This window comes from Ascaphus truei, chromosome 3 (assembly GCF_040206685.1).
Source record: "Ascaphus truei isolate aAscTru1 chromosome 3, aAscTru1.hap1, whole genome shotgun sequence".
NCBI lineage: Eukaryota > Metazoa > Chordata > Amphibia > Anura > Ascaphidae > Ascaphus > Ascaphus truei.
The window spans coordinates 275,939,839-275,948,149 of NC_134485.1; positions in this window are offsets into that span (position 1 = coordinate 275,939,839).

An 8,311-nucleotide genomic window follows, 5' to 3' on the forward strand; every position below is an offset into this window, starting at 1 on the left:
ATTTCAGGTCCGGGGACCCCCTGCTTCCCGAGATACAGACCCTGGTATGGGGTGCCGGTATCCCCATACAATGTTCAATGTCCCGCGTCACGTGACTGGATATTTAAATGCATAGGAGATACCGGCATCCCATATCGGTGCCTCTATATCGGAAAGCAATGTGGTTCTGCTCCGGAGACTCCATACTCCCACAAACTAGTATTAACATTTTAATAAAAACATTGCGATAGCCTGAAAAAGATATGTAGGGAGAGGCGGCTCTGTCACTCTGTCTCTCACACTCGTTCTCTCACACTTTGTCTCTCACACTCTGTCTATCTGTTTCACACTTTGGATATCTTATTTACGCTATATATCTTAACCAAAATAACCTATACTGCTTTCTTCCAGATCTGACTCTCAAGCTTCACACGGGAGACATCGGAATCCCCCCTAACCCAGAAGACAGGTAGGGAACACCTTCCCTCAAATATATAACATTGCGGGAATGAGGGTACCTGGACATTGAGGGACTGCGGATCACGTAAGATCCCAGGTGGGATTGCTGCTTTAGAAATTGTGAAGCGGGGCATCCAGGCACTGGTTAAAGTGTTCAGGAATCTAGTCATTCATATCGGTCTTTTTTTTCCAAGATTAGTGAGGTCATCCGACATTTACACACACACACACACACACACACACACACACACACACACACACACACACACACACACACACACACACACACACACACACGTACGTAACAAGGACTAATTGTAGTAAAGTATAAATGTAATACAATAAATAAACTGTTATGTCAAAAACTAATGGTATTAGTTCTTTCTAGGAATTTATTCAATTTCTTTTTTTATAAAGCGGGGCTGGGGGTGGGGGTGGGGCTTCGGGCGGGGCTAGGTAGCGAGTAGATTTTTTGGTTCGGCGAGTAGATTTTTGTGTGATTTGTCAAGCACTGATTATAGCAACCTCCAAAATGCACTTCTTCCTCAGTTAACCAATTGTTTGTTAATATAGAGGTTGTGTCTTCCTCGTGTCACACTATTTTTGCAATTTATTCTTTTCTGATAAACGCAGAGGCAAGGAATGTGTTTAATACATATGCCTTTTCCTTATCTCCAATAATCTGTCTGCCCATCTCACACTGAAAAGGTCCTATATTTTCTTTTCTAATTTTTTTGTTATTAAGGTACTTTAAGAACTTTTATGGGTTGGTCTTACTTTCTATTGCAATCCCTTTTTCAGTTAAAATGTTTGCTAATTTGATTTGACTTTTGCAACTTTTTTTACATTCCTTATAATTCTGATATGATGCCTCTGTCCCTTCTGACTGTAAGACTATAAATGCCTCTTCCTTTCCATTTCCTCCCTTACTTGTTTATTTATCCACATTTGTTTAGACTTGTTTCTTTTATATTTATTACCCAAGGGGTAATAGTCAGAATACACTTATATACTGTATGCTCTCCTAACAATGTTTTAAAGGCTGCCCATATATCTTTGACCATTTTCCCTGCATAAAACATCACTACAATTTATTCCTTGTAGATTATTCCTCAGTTTATTAAAATCTGCCTTTCTAAAATGTTAAGACTTTGTTGAACCCATATAATGGGTTTCTGTGATCATTTATTTCAAATGAGACTATGTTATGATCACTGTTTTTTTAAATGACTACTATTAGCAAATGTAATGAATACATTTTATATAATACACATGCAGGAATCGAACCCAGGACCTTTCATATGCTAGTACCAATTCTCTACCTGCTACGCCACTGCACTGTGCTGTAGATATTAAGTATATTTATAGAGTCTGTTTCATCACACCAATCCTGTGGCGTAGGATTTTGTACTTGCATATGAAAGATCCTGGGTTCGATTCCTGCATGTGTATGTGTACAGTATGATGTGAAATGGGGGTTCACAAGACTGCTGACACGGGGGGCCCCGGTCGTAACTATTGGGCCCTGGGAAATTTGTCTGCGGTCCTGCCGCCAACACTTTTATAAAGCCTGGCCTCAAAGATACCGTAAACCCAAGCAGCTGATGCCTCATGTATAAGCGTCCTTAAACAACAATCAGAACCTTACCCATGTCTCCCAGGCCGACGAGGGGCCAGGAACCAGCACCTCTCCGCCTGAAGCTAGTGCAGCCAAGCCTGGACAAGACTGACCACTGACCACCAAGGCTGCTACAGCCCCAGGTGTAGGTATATGTGACAGTGCACCCCCTTTGACCTTCATATGCCATCCCACCCAAGCTCCCAATTTACACATCCCTCAGGCTGAGATTGAACCCAGTCTGTAACTGTATCTGCTTGGTGCAACACTGCCCTGTGACCCAAAATCTAATCCTAACTTCTCCAGATGCCCCATATTCTCCTTCTGATTGAGATCAAACCCCACCTTTACCTCAACTCATCTGGAGCGACACTGCCAACTAGCCCTGCAGCTCATCTTAACCACATTTTAGCTAGACACCACCACCACTCTCCTGAAGCCTGTCCACTGATATAACATGACATCTCCCCATCCTTGCTCTTCTACTCTGCCTAGCTTGTAAAATTCCACCCAAACCAGCTATTAATTAACATATGCACACCCAAACAATGCCCATGTCAGCTGGGCCCACCGAGGATCCGGACCATGCAACCATAGCCTCTCCACCCGAGGCAGGTGCAGCCCTGTCAGGGCAAAAACTGACCACCGCCAACAAGGTTGGGCCCTATCCCCCCTGTTACTGCCACAGCCCTAAGGGTACTGTTGACTGTTGACCACGCATCCCTTTTGACACCCCTATGACCTGTTCCCCACCCCCCCCAAGTTCCCATAGTTGCCCTAATTTCCACTTCCTCTGGCTGATATTGAAATTATTTTTCACCGTAACTTGTCTGGTGCAACACTATTAATCAGCTCTGTAAGCCACAGCTCATCCTTTCCTCCAGTCCTGCTAGACTCTGCCAAAGCCCCATGTATCCCGACAACCACGCTACTTCACTATCTCTACCCCTAGCTCCTCATATCTACCTCAGCTGCTAAATGCCATCCCCGATGACGCACTAATAGGCATACTCATAGCCCCCATCAAAGACTTTACTCACCTCTGCCAGGCCCCCAGAAGGGCAAAGCAGCTCACCTCTGCCATTTTACCTGAGGCAAGAGCAACCCAGACAAAACTGCCATCGCCAAAGAAGTGGGCCCAGTCCCCTCGATCACCCCACGCCAGAGGCCACTACAGCTTTGGGCACTGGTACTAGCAATAGCGCGTCTCCCTTTTACACCCTTATAACCTCTCCACCTTGCATAGATGCCCAACTTTAACTCAGCCTTCCATGAAAATTGTCTGGTGCAACCCTACCAACCAGCTCAGTAACCCCCAAACTCCTCTTAAATCATAACAAAATGTACAACTTCCTCCTCTAGCTATTACTGCACTCAGCCATTAACTTCAATATACATTAAATTAACTGTCACCTGCTCTTTGACACTTGAGGCACAACCTTCTCCACCATCTTTAGCATTCCCTGCAGCCAAATGGTATTTAACCAATAAGTTCTGCCGGCACAGCTGGTTCCCTGATAGAACTTGCCCCCAATTTTCCACATGATCAACTGGAGAGCTGAATAAATGGGGCCAAAGCCCCCCCCCCCCCCAACCCCATGGGATATAAGTGGTCTCTGCTCCTCCCAGTGTGTATGCATGGGGACCATCGCCCCCTCAACCCAGATGGGTATGCACAGAGTCCTGGCCCCCCATCCCAGTGGGTATAAGTCCATCACAGTGGTGGTAAAGGGTAGGACACCCCCCCCCCGCCAGAAGAGGAATAAGTGGAAGTCTTTGCACCCACCTTCCCAGTGGGTACCAGTGAGTTCTCTACCCCCATCCTGGTGGGGACTCAAGTGTGCCATCCCGTGGGGGAACCAGTGGAGTTTAAATCCCAACCACTCATCCCAATGCAACAGGGGCACCAGTGGTTCTTCTGCCCTCCTCCTCACCCCAGTGGGGGTAACAGTGGAGGCTCTGCTCCCCTCCTCCTATCCCAGTGGGGGGCCTCTGCCCCCCAACCCAGAGAGTGGGGGCCCAAGTGGAGTCCTACCACATCCATTTCACCACCCTCCACCACCCCAGTGAGGGCTCAAGTGGGGGGCCCCGCACCAGTAGGGGCTCCGCTCAAATTCCACCACAACCAAGTGAGGGCTTCCCCCACATCACAGGAAAGGAGGTGGAGCATCAAAATTATTGTAGCTGAGGAGGAACACAGAGGCCAAGGCCCTCCACTTACACCCTCCTCACCCCTCCCAAGCCGTACGCGCCCTGGCACTAACGCTTCCAGCCATAGCACATCCAACACAGATGAGAGGCCCAGACCACTATGCCGGTGGCTGCGACCTCTGTGCACGGACGTGCCACCCTCACCCCCAGCTCTGTATGGGGAAATACCGGCCTACCAGCCCTAATGAGCCACCGACGCTGCTTCAGGTGCCTCCAGCAGCCCATGTGGGAGCAGGCAGCAGTCTGGATTTGACAAGCAGCTCCAGATTGGCAGGGAGTGGACTACTTTACTCCTTTGAATCCCGCCAGCTCAAGAATTTTAAGCATTACAGGGTCGAATAAATCGGATTGAAACCTTTATCAAAGGCCAATTTTGTAACTTTAGCTAAAGATCTCTTCAGCTGTATTTCCTTGGAAAAGTCTTGATAAATTTGTATTTGAGTATTTTGCCATAAAATGCAGATGTCACGTGACTCGCTGTCTCTAGAACCGTGGCTGCAAACAAAAAAAAACAGCAGCGGCTCCTGAGACCGTGACATCACTGCGGGGGGCTCCATGCTTCCAGATTAGACTCCCTACAGTGATAATCCTCCAGCACCGGGGCAGCTGTAGTCAAGCAACTTGCCTGGTGCTGGACACAGTAAGGCTGCGGTCCCAGTAATGTCTGTTACACGTGTGCCCGGCGGGGGGGGGCGGCGCGTGTCACAGCGCTAACCGCGATCTGCGGTCTGTGAGGAGAGGAGAATCTTGCGATGGGAGGGGGCATGGTCGGGGATTTGAGGGGGCGTGGCCATTACGTCACACGGCTGGTTCGCCCTCATTGGGTGAACCGCCGGTTGGGGCGTGGCCACGCCTCCATCGCTAGGAGTAAACTCAATTTTATTGTGTTGGGAAAAACCCTGCAGCACGGCGCGGATGCACCTTCTGCGTGACGGTGCGTAGTGGGCCCAGCCCCATTGAGGGGCGGTGCTTACACGCACAGTGCACGCCGCGCCGTGCGCACAGGCTGTACTGGGACCGCAGCCTTAGATCCGTTCTTGTAGCTGCATCATTGATTGATTCCTTTGTTAGCAATGTGGAAATGTCATTATTATTGGTCTAGGGCGAGCATTTGGTAGGTGATCAGGTCTTCCAATACGATAAGCTTTTTCAATTAGTGAGGCCTCAGGAATTTGAATTTGTAGGAAGTCACTAAAAATGTTGAGCATTTATTCCCCTCACTTATTTCTGGGATGCAATAAACCCCATAGGTTTTTCAGATTAAAATGTTTTTCAAGATCTAATGATATGTCTCGGAGCCTGGAGACTTCAGATTTTAGATCACTTTCAGCTTTATAAAAAGAATCACATTCATCTTCAATTGTGCAAACTAGTTTCGACCTCCGTAATTCATCTGTCAGTGCTTTAATAAAAAGAATAATAATATTGATTTTTATTTGTTACAAGTGGTTGTCACGGTAGACCAAGTCTCTTAACATATATATATTTAAGGGCTCAATTAATAGGCAAAACAAGGCAGTGAAATAAAATGAGGTTTAAGACCTCGGAAACACAGAGAAACACAAAATACAGTAATATACACACTAACTGGCATCTGGGGTATGAGATCTAGCCTTTCCTAGGTGCAGGGCGCCCGCTTGCAAGGGCTTACCTTGATTGGATCCTTGTTCCGGACGTCCTGGACCGAGATTCAGCAGAAACGCCTGACCGGGACCTAGTCCCGATACTCCTGGAACTGTTTTCGGCAGGAACTCCTGACCGCGAACTCTACGTTCTCAGATGAGAACTTGGTCCTCACGCCTGACTTAGGGCTCGATGCAGTAAGCACCGAAAAAGCACTTTTGGCAGGGGTTCAATATTGGCATGTTTTTGGCGTGTTGCCCTCGCAGTATGCAGGAAGGGCCAAATCCCTGGCGAATCACTGCGAAAGCAACACGCCGAGTAGCCGGTGGCGAGACAGTCTGTCTGCCAATAACCTGGCGATACGCCGTCCCCTGCCGAGATCAGCCTGCAGCAGAGAGAGACCCGCCAATCTCTCTGCGCAAACATCGTCAAAATAAAAAATATTTGCAATCAATTTTTATTCATAGTGTACATGTGCAGGGGGTCTCCGGAGCTGAAGCGCATTGGTTTCAGGTCCGGGGACCCCCTGCTTCCTTAGACACAGGCCCCTTTATGAGGTGCCGGTATCCCTCTGCATTTAAATGTCCCGATCACGTAACCGCGAAATGTAAACAAAGCAGAGGGCTACCGGCACCCCAAAAAGGGGTCTGTATCTCAGGAAGCAGGGGGTCCCCGGACCTAAAACCAAAGCGGTTCAGCTCTGGAGACCCCCTGCACATATACACTATGAGTAAAACACACATATCAATAAAGACTAATTCCTTACCTTTTTGGCTATCTGCTATGGTAATGAAGCAGCATTAATGTATTATTAATAATAGTGTATGGGAGCAGGGGGTCCCCTGAGCTGAACCGCATTGATTTCTGGCTAAGGGACCCCCTGCTTCCCGAGTTACAGGCCCCAGTATGAGGCATCGGGTGCCAGTGTCGCCGCCATCTTTATAGCATCCCATACGTGACGTGCCTGCTATAAAGATGGCGGCGACACTGGTACCGTTGCCCCATACTGGGGCCTGTAACTCGGGAAGCAGGGGGTCCCTGAGCCAGAAATCAATGCGGTTTAGCTCAGGAGAACCCCTGCTCCTGCACAATATTATTATAATACATTAATGCTGCATCATTACCATAGCGGATAGCCGCTAAGGCAATGAAGGGGTTAAGGCATAATAGCATGTTTATTGGGGACAATTGCCCCCAATAAACATTGCAATAAACAACATACACCCCCTGTGCCCCCAACAACCCTTATACCCCCATTACATATCTTACATTTTTATGATGCACAGCAATGATACTATAGGCCGGAGGTGGCCGTCGGGTGTTCCCCACAGGCCTGCAGTACCAATTCTGTGCCCCCCCCCCAAAAAATAAATACTTTTCAATAAATACACCCCCCCCCCAACACAAACAGTATAGTAATGTGCAAAATTACTATTATCCACATATGGATAATATTGAATTTGCCCATTTAAAATACAAAAAGCACAATAAATACAATAAATACATATAGCACTCACCCATGTCCGGCTGCCATGATGAAGGCCATCCTCATCTTCATCACCGTCCATGCCCTCCTCCGATGCTGAAAAAATAAACTAGAATAACAAAAAACAATGTAATGTCCCCTAACCCTTTAATCACCTTAGCGATCATTAACCGCTATAGTCATTAAGGGGTTAAACAAACCCTCACCCACCACTCGGGAGGCCTATACACACTCCCCCACTACCCCCCCACCCCGTGAGGCCTTACCACCCTCACCCACTACGCAGGTGGGAGGCCTACCCACATACCCTTGGGGCCAATACCCCCTTCCCCCACATGCAGTACCCACAATAAAAACAATACACAGCCCCACAATAAACATCATTGTATTTATTAAATACATAACCCACCCCCTTTGCCCCCCCATAAATACATGATTTATTATTTTACCTACAGGGTTAATAACCCAGGCCCACGGGAGTCCCCGGTGGCTCTGACGGGTGTCCGTAAGCCTCACAGTGGCCCAGCAAAAGATTTCAAACAGGGTCTGGAAGCCTACGGGTTGTCCGCGCCAGGCGCCGTGGTCCGCCGGGTGGTCTCCATGGGTCACCGTGGGCCACAATGGGGTCTCCACGGGTAGGCCCGCGGGTGCCTGGGGGCCCCCGGGTCAGACTCACAGGTGTCTGAGGGGCCTTGGTGGTTCCCATGGGGGTCTGGGGGTCTGGGGCCCTCGGGTGGTCCCTATGGGTCCGCGGTGCCCCCACAGATGGGGCCACCGGTTCTTCCGTGCAGGTGTCCCCCGTGGACCCGCCAGTCTGGTACCCGTGAGCGTCCAAGGAAACCTCAGGTGGTCTCCAGAGGTTGCCGCAGACCTAAGGGACCAACCCTGTATGTAAAAAAAATAAACCTGTCCTATACATTTAAATACATAAATAC